Source organism: Schistocerca piceifrons, chromosome 5 (assembly GCF_021461385.2).
Source record: "Schistocerca piceifrons isolate TAMUIC-IGC-003096 chromosome 5, iqSchPice1.1, whole genome shotgun sequence".
NCBI classification, from domain to species: Eukaryota; Metazoa; Arthropoda; class Insecta; order Orthoptera; family Acrididae; genus Schistocerca; species Schistocerca piceifrons.
Genome location: NC_060142.1, coordinates 201,521,557 through 201,539,221, shown reverse-complemented (window position 1 = coordinate 201,539,221; position 17,665 = coordinate 201,521,557). Strand labels below are relative to the sequence as shown.

Below are 17,665 nucleotides of genomic sequence, written 5' to 3'. Positions count from 1 at the left end.
GCAGTGTTGGGTCTGATGGCTCCAAGTGCATTTGCGGCAGCGGGTTGCCACGCCACATCTTGTGACAGCATTCGCAAACCGCTGGCAACGGTGGCATTGTTGTGGGACTCTGTGGGACTCGCGGTGGATTGTATAATTTCTACTTTCATATGAAGGAGGAACTTATAAACTTCAGCAGGTGGCGCGGTTTGGCTGTGTCAGCCAGCACTACCATGGACTTTTCTGTGTGTTCGGAATCCCGTCATGTGGCTCAGGCTTATGCATCCCCAGCCGAAGGTTAGTTAGGTGTTCGTGAGTCTATTCCCTTCATTACGTACCCCTGTTTTTTCTGTACGTGACGTGTTCGACTTTGCTTTCCGTGAGGAAGCGTAATGGGTTTGTGTACTCAGCCTTAGTAGATATATACAGTGTGCCAAGTTCCCCCGATACCTTTGAGTAGTATGTTGTTGGTTTGTATCTTTTCGAAAACGTTTTCTTTAGATGGCTTCGGTTCCTATGGTTGTGTATGATGACTCGTGGGAATCCAGTCGGTGTTGTTGGGATCTGCGTAGCTGCTACTGTGTTGTTGGTTGGAGCTGCTGCAGGGCGGTTTGTGTTGTCCCTCATGTGGATGTTGCTAATGATTGATGCAGCAGATGTTGGCAACAAGACTCCGATGTTGCCACGTTTCGTTCAGGATGACGAACTAAAATACTGGGCTGCCATAAAATTATTTGGTTTCAACGCTTTCTTGCCAAGAGAGGCGCATCAGAAGCTAGTGTAAGTTTATGACAGTTATACCTCATGAGTTTCAACATTTCAGAAATGGGTGACTGAACTGAAACGCGTCTGCTCTCTTCATAATGATCCACGTGAAGGACATCCCAATATTTCACAATAACTGGGGCCGCATGCATACCAGAAGAGCGTGCGAAACGTTTTACGAGGAGAATAAGCTATGGGAAAGGTTTCTTCTATATAAACTTCGTATTTGTCGAATACTGTCCAAAAGCAGTGCGACATCAATTCCTGAACAAAGTTCGATCAGTTTTAAAAAAGAATCCCAACAGATTTTTTCACAGATTTCTGAATGTGGATTACACATACTATTATTTCCCGCTATAAACGAAGCAGCAATCAAATTGTTAGGCGATAGGCGATTTCCTTGCACAAGAAAGGCCAAGTAGATCTTATCTTGTAGAAAAATTATAGCTTAGAACCAGTATTTTCTGGCATGCAAAAACAGTTATTACTGCAAAAAGAAATCTTGCTGCAGAAAGCAAGGGGTAAAACAGCAACTGGCGAATCGTAAGCACCTCTTTTGGCACCAACTGGATAAAATGAAACACGAAAAGATTCTCGTTTCCAAAATAAAGCAATGTGTGTTTCACGAGGGCTACGGACCTGCCCACAACGTTCATTTTGTATTGAGAAATTGTAGGATTTCGGGTACTGCTTGTACGTCGACTGTATCCACTAGATTTGGTATCTGTACCTACATTTGAAACAGTAGTCATGTGTGAGTGGAAAACATTTTGCGTCCAGTGATTAGGTTAATGATTCTGTAGATGAGTATTTTGCAGAACTACAAAAGTCTGACTTGATCGACCGTATCTGTGCACCTTAAAAATGTCTGTGCGCTCTGAAGCACATAAGAACCATGTAGAAAAATAAAGTGTATTTTCGACTGAAGAAACACAATATTTAACTGCAATCTTAGAAATGCTTTCAACGAGTCCGTTACGGTTTCGTATGGCACACAGAGACATGAAAGATACATTCTTATGAATAACAATTTAATGAAAGAATCCCACCCATGGTATCATAGTATAACAATTTTTCTCCTGGCAGAAATACTTTAAGCGAATGTCTTTTGTCTCAAGGGATTTTTAGTTTCTACGTTTTCATACAACAGGATGACGACAATGTGTGTCAAGTCAAAATCAAAAAACTAAGAGAAATTTCAATGTTAACTACCAGTGAGCAGATTATCACACTAGGGAGACATTTTATTGCGAAATAGTTATTTTTTTTATCAGCACTCGTATGCCTTCTGCGTTTGTATGAAAACGAAACTTCAAGTTCGATTGCTTCGTCACCTCATGACGAAAAGGTTCAAATGAAACGTGGAAACCCCGATGATGGGCCTTAAGCTCAAAACCTTTATAGGATATATCGATAAGCAGGCAGATGATGGATTTTTATTCATTATATATACGAATTTCATGTTTTATTCATATATTTTAACAAGGAAAAGTTAAGGGAGACGAAAATTTGTGATGAGTGCTGGAATTCGATAATAGAAAAAGAAAAGAATAAAACATAGCACGAGAACATGGACTAGGAGAAAAGGATGAAAGACGGTGCCACCTGGTAGAATTCTGCAGAGAGCATAAATTAATGATCGCTATCACTACGTTTAAATTCATGAAAGAAGGAAGAGACCTAGGAACACTGGGAGGCTTCAGACTGATTGTACAATGGTAATCCGTAGGGTTTGTAACCTGATTATAAACTAAAGATTTCCATGGGCAGATGTGGACACTGACCATTATTTAGCTGTCATGAATTGAAGATTAAAGTTGAAGAAATTGCGGAAACGTAGTAAATTAAGAAGATGGGACTCTGATAATCTGAAGGTATCAAAGGTTGATGAGGGTTTAAGTGGGAGTGTTAGGTAACGTTGGACTAAAACATGGGAATGGAATATACCACATGGGTCGTTTGAAAAGATCCAGAAACAGAATGGAAAGAAACGATTTCCTTCAGTGAACTTTGTTTTAGTTTTCAATGTTGTTTCCCTGTACATCAATGCACTTGATCCAGCGATGTTCCAGTGCCTTGATCCCATTTCGAAAATTAAATTTCTCCAGGCTTGCAAAATACTCAACAACATCAGCTGCCAGTTCTTCGATTGAAGGGTATCTCTGTCCATTGAAGAAAACTTTGAGTTTGAGGGAGAGATGGAGTGAAGCCAGACGAATAAGCTGGGTGTGACAACAATTCGTATTCGTATCTTGGTTCATGAATTTTTGCCATGGCAATGGCACTTGTTTGTGGACGCACATTGTCATAATGAAAGCTGACTTTAATCCTTGCCAAACTTGGCCTTTTTTCGCGTATCTTTTGCTATAGTTGTTCCAGGAGGCTAGCGTACTATTGTCCCCTAATTGCTTGAGCAGTGGGAAGATAATATACCAGCAGAGTCCCTTTCACACCCCGGAAAACTCCCGTCATGACCTTTCCCGCCAACCGTATTTCCTTTGCTTTCTTTTGTGGTAGTGAATCAACATGTTTCTACTGCTTTGACTGTTGTTCTGTCTCTCAGTAGAAGACCCAAAAATCGTCTGTGATCACAAACCGGCGCACAAAATCTTTCTGGTTGCGCTGAAAAAGGGTCAAACATTGTTTGGACATTTCCATTCTGATGGGTTTCTGATCCTGCGTTAAGAATCGCAGCAACCAAGTAGCAGATAATTTTCTTGTATTGAATTGCACTTTTAAAACGGGATACGCCCGTTCACATATCGCAACAACTTCAGCAATTTCTCGCACTTTCAGTCGGCGATCCTTGATGACTATTTAATGCGCTTTTGCGATAATTTCTGGGGTAATGGTATATCTTGGCCTACTACTACACGGATCATCAGCTAAGCTGTACCGACCAAATTCAAACTTTTTTGCCCACTTGACAAAGTTCAATATGAAGATGCGGAGTCCCTCAATGTGTTCTGAAAATCGGCGTGAATTTCCTGTGGCTTCATACTTTTCTTTACAAATTACTTAATCATTGCTCGAATGTCGTGTTTTTATTTTTTTACAAGCCACTACAAGGCAATGACAACAGAGAGGTCTGCACCACAGATCTCTACCCAACTCAGCCGGCTGGGGTGGCCGAGCGGTTCTAGGCGCTACAGTCTGGAACCGCGCGACCGCTACGGTCGCTGGTTCGAATCCTGCCACGGGCCTGGATGTGTGTGATGTCCTTAGGTTAGTTAGGTTTAATTAGTTCTAGGTTCTAGGGGACTGATGACCTCAGATGTTAAGTCCCATAGTGCTCAGAGCCATTTGAACCACATTGCAAGAAAACTACCAGAACTTTCTCTGACTGGGTGGCGACTTCACCATGACAATGCGTGACTTCACATCACAAATACAGTCATACAGTTTCTGGCTAAATTCATTACCTGTGTACCGCATCCGCCTTGTAGCCCCATCTTGCACAATCAATTTTTTTTATTCTCATCATTAAGACAAAGCTTCGAGGCATTCGATTTGAAGACTGAAGCACAGCTCCAAAAAAAGTGAGGCGATTCATAAAGAGCTGACGTTCAAGGAGTGGCAGAGACGCTACAAAAAGTGCATTAAAGTAGGAGGGAGGTACTTTGAAAAAGATTATGTAAACAACGAAAAAATCAGTCTCAGTCTTTGTTGATCAGCCCTCGTACAACCTGTACGGAAACCAGACTGCAGTTATGAGAGTCGAAAGTTGTGGCAGGGAAGCTGTAGTTGAGAAGCCTATCCTTGACGTTATTCAATCTGTACATTGAGCAACTGTGAAGGAAACCAAGGAGAAGTTTAAAAAGTTCGAAATAAGAAATAAAAACATTTAGGTTTGTCGATGACATTGTGTTCTTTACATATAGCAAGGGACTTGGAAGGACAGTTGAACGAATTGGATAGTATTTTGAACAGAGAACAGTTGAATATGACTGTTTTAAATGAGGCGATACTGAGCGAATTAGCTAAGGAAGTGAAACCCTAAAAGAAGTCTATGAGTTTCGCTATTTGGTCAATAAAATAACTGATGATAGCGAAAGTAGAGAGGATGTAAATTGCAGGCTGACAACAGCAAGAAAATCTTTTCTGAAAAAGAGTAGTTTGTTAACATTTTACATAAATTTAAATATTAGGAAGTCCTTTCTGAAGCGTAGCCTTTTATGTAAGTGAAATACGGATGGTAAACGGTTCAGAGAAGAAGAGAATAGAAGTTCCTGAAATGTGGCGCTAGAGAAAAATACTGAAGATTAGGTGGGCAGATCATGAAACTAATGAGAACGTACTGAACAGAATTGGGAGAAACGTTTGTGATGCAATCTTACAAGGCGAAGGGATCAGTTGGTAGGGCACAGTTCTGAGACATCAAGGGATCACCAATTTAATGTTGGAGGGAAGTGCGTGGAGTAAAAGTCGTAGAGAGAGAGAGAGAGAGAGAGAGAGAGAGAGATGGATCAGGAAGCAGATTCAGAAAGATGTAGGTTGCAGTAGTTAAGCACTGATGAAGAGGTTTGTGGAGGAGAGACTAACTTGGAGAGCTTCATTATTCCAGTCTCCGGACAGAACACATCATCATAATAAACAACAACAACAACGTCTGGTCCCTTCAATCCCACAAACCAACCAACCAACAACAACAAAAACAACATCTCTTCGGACTGAACACCTCAACACAACCACCACCACCACCACCACCAACAACAACAACAACAACTACTACTACTACTACTACTACTACTACTACTTTCTTCATCTCACAAGCACCTTCCATGTTTTGGGCCCTTCCAGAAAATTTTCGAGTTTTCGTGATTTTATGAAGTGAATGCAGGTGCTAAATAAGGGAGAATAATTTGTAGTCAAGACTACCTTTCTTTCTACCTCCCTCCCTCCTCCCCCCTCCCCTCCCCCGGAACATTCTCCTTTCCGCGTCATCTCCCATCCGTACTGTGTTGCACGATCGCGCTTCGAGTACGCATTTAATTTATGGCAGGTGCATTTATAGCAGTCTCACGCGGCGCGGCGGCGGCTGCGTAGTTTGTGGTCTGCAGAGGGCCGGGGGAGAGGGGACACTTTGTCGAGATGAGTCAAGTTCGTGCGTTCCCACGACCCAGCGTGCGCGGGAGGCGCGAGGGGAGCGAGTCTGCAGCAGGCGGCAGGCAGGCCCCGCCGTTGTTGTCGGCCGGAATGGCCTGGAGGAACTGCAGGCGAGTGTGAGTGACCTGGCGCGCCGCAGGAATGTGGAGGGACCGCTTCTGTCCGCCTGCAGCCACTGGCCTTGTCCGCGCGGCACGGCGCGCACGCGCGTGCGCACAGGGGAAGGGCTGCGGCGGCGGTCGCCCACACTCTGCCTGCCAACTCCGTCTGCACTGTACTGTCTACCTGAAGCTGTAATCTGCCTAAAGTACTCCACTCTCTTCTCTTCACACCTTCTCCTGCAAGGAGACACTTTTGTTATTGTTTGATCCTGCCGTAATCTTTGTTGCGACGACTGGAATGCGCTATTTCATAATTGTACACCGCTGGCCATTAAAATTGCAGCACGAGGAAGAATACTAGGAGGAGTACATTATTAAATTTATCTGTCTTGGGACATACAAAGTGCGAAATTTAGAAGACAGAGCACCCACCTCCAGCGGCAACAACGCCTGAGCATCGAGGCGAAGTCATATTGGATGGTAGATGCGGGTGCAGCGCCCATACTGCTTCAACTCGGTGCCAGAGTTAATCAGTCCTAGTGGCTGGCGATTGGTGGCGTTCCGGTCTGTGGACAAACCACGACCTGGCGTTTTCAATGGGTAAGACTTGTGGGGAACATGCTGGCCAGTGTAGCAGTCAAACACTCTCCGTATGAAGGTAGGTCAGGACAGCACGAGTAAGTGCAGTCCTGCGGTATCTTCTTGAAAGATAATATCACAGAAACCTCGAAGGTGGTTACACCCACCAATTTCAACATGACAGATGTAACAGATGCTTTCAAAATAACCAGCTGTGCGAACCAGAGATGATCGCGGGTTCTGGGTTCGTATGATGATGTCGAATGAATCTGGCATGTTAGTTCTCCTCGGAGCATCTTCACACGAATACGTTCACTTTAATGCCCTAAAGTCAACCAGGTCCCTTCTGAAAAGACATACCATCTCAGCATTCAATATGGTCGTTAACTGCACCACTGTTGACTCTCCTCCCTGTGAGCCACATCAAGGGAAGCCGTACTGGGAGCCCGTAGCTACAAACAAACCCAGCTCGCAGTATATGACGCTGCTGCAAGATCCTGCATCGGTGAGCGAACACTGTATTAGCTTTCTGAGGCGCTAGTCGTGTGGAGCGATTGAAATCTTGCGTGGTATTGAAAGTGATCCTCTTGAACCCGTTCTTTCCACATTCGTATGACAGTCGTCGGATACTGAGCAACGCTAGCAGCAATATCGCGGAATGATAAATCCCATCGTTGATGGACCATAATCCTGCCGCTGTCGGTTTTTGAAATGTGTTGACAGAACATTTCTTTCGCTTACACGAAGCGCAACACGATTTTCTCACCAACAACCAGCAGTCAAACGCAATTTCTGACCCACTACGTAATCTTCTTTCACGTAGTGTAGATGATGTCAATCGTGCTCTATACAGTTGCGCTGAAATGCTAATCAATCACATATCCAAGCAAGCTAATTTGACGTGGGTTGTATGCTGCCTTTAAGGTATTCAATTATGACGACCCAGAGGTCCTTCTTGCGTCGTTCTGTATCTCATGGTACAGAAAATCAGTCTGTCATTATGTACTTTACAAAAAATTTTCAGAGAATCTGCAAGTGCCAGAGGTTATTAAGCCAATGAGGAAATTTTTGGTTGACAGTCCTATTAAGTCCTCCCAGAGCGCATCTCTTATCATGACTGTTCGCATCTCTTATCATGACTGTTCCACGGAAGACTGTCTTGCATCTTTAAAACAAGTAGATTTATAATGGCTGAAGAACTATAGTTTGATCGTAAATTGTTTTAAATACGGTGAAGATAAGCATCTTATTGGAAACATAATCATATGTAGGTAATGAATCAGCTTTCCGCTCCACTCACAACGGTCGGATTGTTTGGGGCAATCTTGAGAATAGGTTCGGGGCCATCCGAAAACGTAATATTTTCTGTATCTCAATACAGAGCGAAATTCGTGGCCCTTACTTCTCTCATACGAGATCAGACAACTCATTAGTGAACCTCGTTGTGCTATAAAAGTTTTGAATTCACTAAGTTGTTATGACGATAAACGATACTAAATGTACTTCCAACAAAATGCTACAGTGCCGCTTGACCTTAAAAATGTCTTAATTTCCTCAGTGACTGATTTCAGAATTAGTGGCTAGATTGATATGAACCATTTGCATGGTCACGTCATTCACCACATGTGGAGTATGTTGAGTTTTGTTTCTGAAATTCATCATAGGTAGTTTTTACACAACCTTAACTGGCTGCACTTGCTTGGTTCGGAGCGTGAAGTTACGCCTGACATGCTGCGGCCGTTTGGAAAAAAGTAGAATTCAGTTGAGGTGTCTACAGAATCATCAATGCTGCAGCTTACACTGAGATTAAGTAAGACGAAAAGCGATTTTGGTTAAGAGTGGCTCGAGAGTGGCAGTTGTCACAACTAACTTAGGCCCCTACATTCATATGCATGCACACCCGTGTCCAAAATTAAAGCAACAAACTGAAATTCTGCAAGTTTGTGTTTATTTTGCCACGAAACAGTATCAACAGATGATAGTAAGGTGGAAACAGTGTAAAGAATATAGAACATAAATAACTGCTATTGCATAATGGTGGACGAAAATGGTCTCGTTTTTTTCCAACTTAACGGATTAGCATACACATTCCGAGAACTGGTTAATGTGCTTGGTATTGGGTGTGACCATCTCTGGCAGCAAAACAGGTCCGACAACAACGGGGCATCCAGTGAATGACGTCATCAGTCACAAGTTGAGACAATAACGCCCATTCTTCCTCTAGAGCTGCTCGCAAGTCTTGGAGAGTGGTTTGTGGATGCTGACGTGATGCAACCTGTCTCCCTAGTGCATTCCACACATGCTCTACGGGATTCAAATCGGGAGAGCGTGCAGGCCACTCCATGTCTGCAACATTTTACGTTTCCAAGAAAACTTCAGCCACGCGTTCTCTATGAGGTTCAGCATTATCGTCCATTAATACGAAGTGTGGGTCCGCATCACCTCGCGACAACCGCTGATGAGGTCCCAAGATCTCGTCACGATACCTAACAGCAGTTAAACCTTGCCGTTTCATCCGTTAAATTTCATGAAAAGGTGTTAGTGATCTACATGATCCCTGCCCTCACCACTAGGGGGGATCCTCCTGGATATCGGTCACTTTCCACAATGCTTGGGTCCAGAAATCATGTTCCACGTTCCTTCCAGATGCGAATGCTTGGAGAATCACTCTCCAGGCCAAATCGGGACTCATCTGTGAAAAGAACATAGCCGCACCGTTCGAAGTCTAGGTGATACGTTGACGACTCCACTCTAGACGTTCCCTTCTGTGAAGACGCATCAGAGGCACACATGCAGCAGATTTCCGACAGTACAGGCCACTCTGCCGAAGCTTTGTGTCACCGCTTGTCTCGATACAAGAAGTCCAGTGCCGTGCAGTACTAAGGCGGTACCGCCGTGCCTTTACAGCCAAATAACACTCCTCTCTTCCTGATACATAGTCGGCCCTGCCCTCGTCTTCGGTATACTGTTTCGGTGTCTATTAACTGTCGCCGCATTTGAGAAACAACAAAACGATTTACATTTAGCCATCAGACCAGAGCAGCTTCCGACTGTCCCGCGCGCCGGCCGAAGTGGCCGAGCGGTTCTAGGCGCTACAGTCTGGAACCGCGCGACCGCTACGGTCGCAGCTTCGAATCCTGCCTCGGGCATGGATGTGTGTGATGTCCTTAGGTTAGTTAGGTTTAAGTAGTTCTACGTTCAAGGGGACCTTAGAAGTTGAGTCCCAAAGTGCTCAGAGCCATTTGACTGTCCCGCTTCCATTCTTCTTATGGCCCTCCACCGCAGAGAGTCTGGCAGGCGTCTTGTTTGTGCAGTACCGCGCCGTCTGTGACTGTATACACAGTGATTGTGGATGTGGGACTACTCGGCGCACACACTGACCCATTTGATAGGTGGTGGTTCCCTGACGCCATCGTTGGCGTGGCTGTTGACCGGAGTGCTACCTTCCGTACGAACATGTCTGTAAGGACATCTGTTGACAGCTAATATGATTATTCCGTGATTTAGACATAAGACAGGGAAACAGCGGTTTGTTGCTTTAATTTTGGACACCAGTGTAGTAATCGTATGGAAGAAAGGAGGAAAGTGAAGTTTACGTTCATGTCGACGTCGACGTCCGTGAAGGAAGTTCAGCTGTCCACTCTTAAAGAATGCATATCGAATCATAGTGGTGTAACTACTAGGTGATGAGAACTGATGGAATGTGATGGCATGCAGCCGAATGCGAAACAGTCTGTCGTGGAGCTTATCGAAAAACTGGCTCTCCTTTAAGGTGTAGCTACAGATTGTGCGATAATATGTTTTTTAGGCACGGAAAAAATAAACATCCGGAGGCTGAATTAGTCCAGTGGTTCCAGGTGGTATGAATTTCAATGTCAAACACTTTTCAGGAGTATGAGTCTTATGCGCCGACTAGGAATCAGGCAAAATCACGTTATTTTGACCAGTTATTGGCCACCATATTTGCAGTTATCTTACTCTGGTTTTCCCACCCTTGCTTGTTGTGAGGTAAATATTCCCTGCTGCCCTTGCAAGGTCACGCACACGAGAAAGAATCGTAGGGGGCAGAGCACCTCCAACTCCTCGCAACATAGTAAATAACGTTTCAGCCAATTTACCATCCTGATTAACAGTCCACGTGATTCTATACGAATGCGTTAAAGCATTTATGTTACTTGATGTTGACACAACTCTCTTGATACCTCTAATTTCCAGGGTTCCTTTCAAACTCATTTTGTTCATCAAATTCCGATTGGTCGGATTTGAAAACAAATTTGTTACTGAACATTGGGATAAGTTTCTCTCACCTACAAATTTCAGACCGATTTCGCAGTTTGTTGCTCATCGTCAAGTTGACGCGTTGTTGAAACTTCGTTATCTTACGTTATCCAATTCTGTAGCACTGTTTGAAGCTATGCAACCATCCACTGCTTCCCTTGAAATCATTGTAATCTCTGCCGCGCGCAATTTGATGTGTATAACTTGGTAGGACTATCATGCACATCCTGTAAATTGTATCGAGCATGCGTGAAACGCGCAAACACCATTTTTTGTAACAAGTGCGCCTTGTCCTTTCTTAAATATACGTAATTTTTTTATGCGCTACACGGTCTTACTGCCGCGAGCTTACTCGAAATCTGTTCATAAGTGGTTTTTTTTACGATGCTGCCTATGATCTTCTATGTTCGTAATTATGTTTAGTACCTGCTCGTTGTGTAACGATTGTCCTTCACTACTTTTCACTGGAGACGGGATTTGTGGCTTCCTCCATGGTTCGACGGCTGTTTCAGTATCACTTTCATTTGTTAAGCACGACTCGTCGTCATTGTACTTCTCATATACCTTGTCCACAGAGTTGAGCGTATACGACAGCACACATTTCACTGATTCATTTAGCAGAAACGATAATATTTCATCTGCCACTTCTTTCTCACTCTGCGAAATTCCTCGGGTTCCTTTCTGACGAAATGTCAACTTCGACAACTGTTGTTGCAGATATAATGCAATGTTTGCTTTGTTTATCGTTGCCATTGCTCTGCTTTGTATCAGCACCACCCATATGGTAGCACTGTTGTAGGCTACTCGTCGTCTTAGCAGTTCAACTACGCTCCGTAGCCTAGTGTGCTCACCATTAGATACATCCAGTACTGCAGCCATTAGCAGCCAATACTGTGGTTGCATGTTAGACAATGTGGGCGTCGAATGCCGTAAACATCATTGGTATTTTCGATCAAGCACTCAAAGCGTTCCTTGGGAGTAACATAATTATCTCTCGCTTCAAGAATAAATATAGTTACACGCAACCCAGAGCTCATAGAAACAGTGTAAACATAGTTCCATCTTCAGATACCAAGCAACTACAACCCGCTAGAAGACAAAGAGAATCATTAACTCCACTCTTAATCGAATATTGAGAACAGAACGAACTTTTAAAAAGATTACCGATTAGAATCAAAGGTATATTAAAGCTAAAAGTATAAGTGAAGCCTCGGGGAAGGTAAAACACAGGCACTACTGTCCGCTGGGTACAAGGTTCACAGCAGCTTATTTTGCGGTGCCGCAATGGATGGTACTTTGGCGGGTAGAGATCTAGCGTTTATAGGAATATTTTAGTCGCAGGATCATCCCCCCTCCCCTTCTTTTTTAATTTTGTCCAACATGCTCATCATCTCGGGCACAGAGCGTCCGCAACTGTTATTGTCCGTCTGACTGCGTGGCAGCTCCATTTTCATAAAACAAATTTATTTTCGCGACCAGATTCGGCCCCTGGACTACTATCAAACAGTCAATCTATGACAACGGGAGTCGTGTTGTGAGTAAATCAGGGGTCAAGTCATGCTGTTTTGTTATATTTCCATATTGTCGTTAATGCGACAAAGTCATAAGTACGCTTATAAAATCTTCTTTGTTTATTTAGCCGTGGAAAGAGCCATTTGCGCCATGGGGTGCGAGAAGTTGTTAAGAAATTTGCTGCACGACGCTCCATTCGCTACGTCGTTTACTGAACCCCCCTCTGAATGGTGCTACAGTCTGGCACGCTGCAGCGTCTTCCGTGTAGCGAACTGACATGACTCAGTGATGAACTTCATGCGGAATCGTGTTTTCCTTGCTTCAGTGTATACACCATTCGTTTTAAATAATCAGCAGGTATGGTCTCTTAACTTAAGATCGAATACCAGGCGATAGAATCTCTTTTTCCTATCCATTTGCCAAAATTTGTAGGACTGACAGTTCCAGAAGACGACCTCGTCATGTTGAAACCATGTCCTCCGCGGGACAGTTGTGCCACATGTTTCAGCAATGGTGTGAGTGCATCTTAAAGATACAGAAAGTAGCGAGTTGTAGTTAAAAGACGCCATCGAAATGGAGGCGAGTTGGGTGATCACACAAGATTTCATGCTACATTTACAATCCACTGTCTCTGGGACATCGTAATATACTCAATGGGAATTTATCTATTGTCGGGGCAATCTTTGACTCAGTTGCTTTGGGACGGTGGTTCGTTGGAAAATATATTATGTACAAATGGGCAGCGAATTTCCATATTGCGGAAAATACATCGCCAAAGCGCTACCTGCAAGTCAAAATTGTGATTATAGAGCTTCTCGTGAAATTTCAGGTGGTGCAGGTGAAACTGTTGGAGGTGCAGCATCCTATAAACGAATGGCATTGGTCTCCTGTGCTGATGTTATACTAAATGTTCATCTGTACTCCTGGAGACACGTTGCGGTGTGTGGCAGAGGATCTTTCTCGTACCACCCCGTCTCCCTTATGCTATTCTTCACAGGAAGAATGACCTTCGAATGAGCTATATTTTTTTTTCTCCTCAATTTTTCCATCACTGTAATTCCTTGAGAAGAAGTAATATCCTACCCATCTCATTTAACGCCACCGCTCGGAATTTTATCAGTAAACCTCTTTGTGATGCGTATCATCTGTTATAGCCTCTCCAACATGAACGATCGCAGGCCGAGGGGAAGTGATCAGTAATAGGTAAAGCGACGGGTTCATAAGCTACCTTCTTCATGGGTGAATTATATTTAGGATTGTTCCAACGAATATTGGCCAGGAATATGCTTTTCCTGAAATCTGGTGTATGCACTTCAGGCTGTTCCGACCAAATACTCCCAGATATTTTACTGTTTTCTCTGATTCTAGTGATTTATCGCCAACAACTTAGTCCACCAGTAACACGTCTTTCCTCCTGGTTTTATGCGAAGTACGTTCCATTTAGTTACGATGAGGCGTCATCTACTAGTCCATGCACGAAGCGTCTTCCTTCTACAGGTGTTGCTGCATTTCGCTACAAATTTCTGGAAAATTTTCCTGCATACAGCAGCGTTATCTGGACAGTATCACCAATCTCCTGATTTATCAACCATGTAATTCCAAGAAGGCAGGAATTTAAGAAGATGGTATCTGGATAAACCGAAAGAACCAGAGGTTGTAGAGTGTTTCAGAGTGAGCATTAGGGAACGATTGACAAGAACAGAGAAAAGGAATACAATAGAAGAAGAATTACAGTAGTGTAATCGTACATTGGTGAATTCCTTCGCCTGTTCTTATGCGATATCTTAGACTTATTTACGTTCAGGGTCAGTTGCCATTCCCTGCATCAGCCATCGATGCTCTCCAGGTTTTCTTGCAATTCGCTACAGTAGTCTGACGTTTATACCGTCTTATAAACAACCGTATCGTCTACAGACAGCTCCATGGAGCTTCTGTTGTCATAAGCTTTAACGGCCCTGTCACATTTCCATTGCGATACTCCTAAAATTACCTTTACATGTATCGATTTTGTTCCGTTAAGAACAACTTGTTGGGTTCTGCCTGCAAGGAAGTCTTTAATCCAGTAACAAATCTGGTCCACTACTCGGTAAACTTGCATTTTGTTCATAATCACCATTAAAGAACTTTATGAAAGGCCTGCCAGAAGCCAAGGAACAAAGCACCAACCTCAATGCCAATGTATATAGCGTTCCGGATCGTGTGGGACGAACAAAGCGAGTTTAGTTTCGCAAGATCCCTGGTAGCTGCATTAATTGTGATTTTTGTAGAGGTGATTTTTGTTCCCTAAAAATATCATATTCGTCAGCAATAAACATATTCCATAATGCGACTGTTTCATCCTGTTACTTCCGCGATAAGCAAGCCATCTGAATGCCGGCCATTCTTTTATTAATACTATTAACGTATGACAACGATATTAAGACATTGAGGTGAAAAAACTCATTGGATACCTCCTAATATTGTGCTGGACATCTTTATGCCCAGTGTAGTGCAACAACTCGACGTGGGTTGGACTCAAACAAGCTGTTGGAAGTCCACTGCAGTAATACTGAGCCATGCTACCTCTATAGCCACCCATAATTTCGATAATGCCGATGCATGATTTTGTGCACCCTGTAAATGTTCGATGAGCTTCATCTCGGACAATCTGGATGGCTAAATTATTCGCTCGAATTATCCAGAATGTTCTTCAAACCAATCGCGAACTATTGTGGCCTGTTGATACATCGCATTTGTCATCCATACAAATTCCATCGTTGTTTGAGAACTTGAAGCTCATGAATGGCTGCAAATGGCCTCCAAACAGGCGAACATAACCATTTCCAGCTAATGATCGATTCAGGTGGACCAGAGGACCCAGTCCATTCCATGTAAACACAGTCCACGCCATTATGGAGCCACTACCAGTTTGTACAGTGCTTTGTTGACAACTTGGTCCATGGCTTCGTGGGTCTGAGCCACACTCGAACCCTACCATCAGCTCTCACCAACTAAAATCTGGACTCATTTGACCAGGCCACGATTTTACGGTCGTCTAAGATCCAAACGATATGGTCACGAGCCCAGGAGTGGCGCTGCAGGCGATGTCGTACTGTTAACAAAGAGATTCGCGTCGGTCGCCCGTTGCCATAGCCCATTAATGCGAAATTTCGCCGCACTGTCCTAACGGATACATTAGTCTAACGTACCACACTGGTTTCTGCGATTATTTCATGCACTGCTGCTTTTCTGTTAGCACTGACAACTCTTCGCAAACGCCTCTGCTCTCGGTCGTTAAGTAAAGGCTAGGACACTGCATTGTCCGTGGTAGAGGTAATGCCGGAATTTTGGTGTTCTCAGCACACGCTTGACGCAGTGGATCACGGGATATTGAAGTCCCTAACGATTTCCGAAATGATATTTCCCATGCGTCTAGCTCCAACCATCATTCCGCGTTCAAAGTCTGTTAATTCCAATCATGCGGGCATAACCTCGACGGAAACGTTTTCATATGAATCACCTGAGTACTAATGACAGCACCACCAGTGCACTGTCCCTATATACTTTGTGTACGCGATACAACCGCCATCTGTATATATGTATATTGCTATTGTATCACCTCAGTGTAGATGCTCGTCTACTGGAAATTCTGTGTGAAGCTTTTATTACCAAGGCTGTAGTCCTGTGAACTTTGCTTTTCATTTTAACAAGAGTTACTTCTCGTACACCAGTACCACGGTCTTGAGGAAGGGTGCTTACGACCACGCTACTCAGCGCCCACCAATTGTAAATCTATCCATCCGTCGTACAAAAGACTGAGGACAACCATATATGCTTATAATGACGTGTTTCTGTCCTAAGGCCGTTAATAAAAACGGGAATGACCTGATGAGTTTACCTGTCGCTAGGTACGGTACCCTTCGTTGCTCCAGCACCCAACGATACACAACTGATAGAAAGAGAACAAGTTCTTTTTGTGTCACCCCTGTAGAATCTCTCAGCTGTCTCTTCCGGCTCTTCTGTTCCGCAGTCACTTGTCTCAATATCTGCCATTTAGGCGTCGTCCGATATGTGCAAAGAGCAATCGTATTACGATCTTCTATGCTGAAACAATTTCGAAAGACTTAATTCAGTATTTCGTCCTTCTCGCTGACATCTATCACTTCGATGCTAGTATGACCACTGAGCGACTCAGTAAATGATTTTGGCCCGCTTACTGACTGTACATAAGACCAAAACTTCTTAGGGTTTTTACTCTCAACGGTTAACAAAATTTTTCTTTCACATTCATTGGACACTTCTATTGCTCACGTAATCCTATAGTTAAGTATTATTTAACGACCTTCTTCATAAAGATTTCTGTCGACAATAAACTTGACGTTGAGAATTGATAACTGGTGACAGCAGGGGGAAGAGGTGGGGGTGCAAGAGGGAGCTCATGTGCTATGAGTCCTGTAGTCTGTTTGCAATGAAACAAAAAAAATTTACTGTTGTCAATCACGTTACTTATTTCCACAACGCGTTTGGATGGTTTAAACCTGCATTTTCAGGTAGATATGTGTGGATTGATAGGAGATGTATGTGTCATGATACGATTTTCGAGTAACCTGTAGCACTGTCTAGCAAAAAAAAAAAGAAAACAGTTTCAGTATATTATTTATAGTTTTGAGGAAGTCTTTGACTGAAAGGATAAACGATAGACGTGGAAGTAAAATAAAAATACGTACAGTTGTCACAGGCTTTTTTTCCCCTGTAGTGTTCTTCTCTTCCTGTCGAATTATATCATGTACATCATCACACTTTGTAGACACTGAAGGGAAGAAAGATGGCGACTAGAATATAATAAATACAAAAGAATATACGACAAAATAATGCACTATTTCGTAACAAGTCGCAAAGCATTGTGTAGATTTTCGTGTGCCTATATGAATAAAATTGTAAGTTTAAATATCTGCGGTGGTCACAGATTCTTTTCTGTCAAGTTTACATAATTTAATACGTTGCAGGCATTTTAATAATCTGAATGACGTGTTAAAAAGGTAACATGTGACAACTGTCACTTCAGTGGCAAAATGTAAATATTAATATCGGTTTACTGATAATTACCATATTAATGCTCGCTGTCTCTCTCTCTCTCTCTCTCTCTCTCTCTCTCTGTGTGTGTGTGTGTGTGTGTGTGTGTGTGTGTGTGTGTGTGTGTGTGTGTGTGTGTGTGAGACTTCCTTCAATCTAATCTCAAGTGATCTACCCGTCCGACCCCTGTAGAAACAGTCACATTCACGGTCCAAAACATACAATTTTATATACATCCGTAAGGTGTAGTGAGTTTCTTGTGTTGACGCTATGAGGTAATTTCTGTCCACATT

At 43.2% G+C, this 17,665-nt stretch overlaps 1 protein-coding gene across 5 annotated transcripts in view; it reads left to right on the top strand.

The window, feature by feature from the left end:
• The window catches only part of LOC124798456 (cytosolic carboxypeptidase 1-like), a 503,581-nt gene that overhangs the window by 403,179 nt on the left and 82,737 nt on the right, over nucleotides 1-17,665 (top strand). The gene's annotated exons all lie outside the window — the stretch shown is intronic.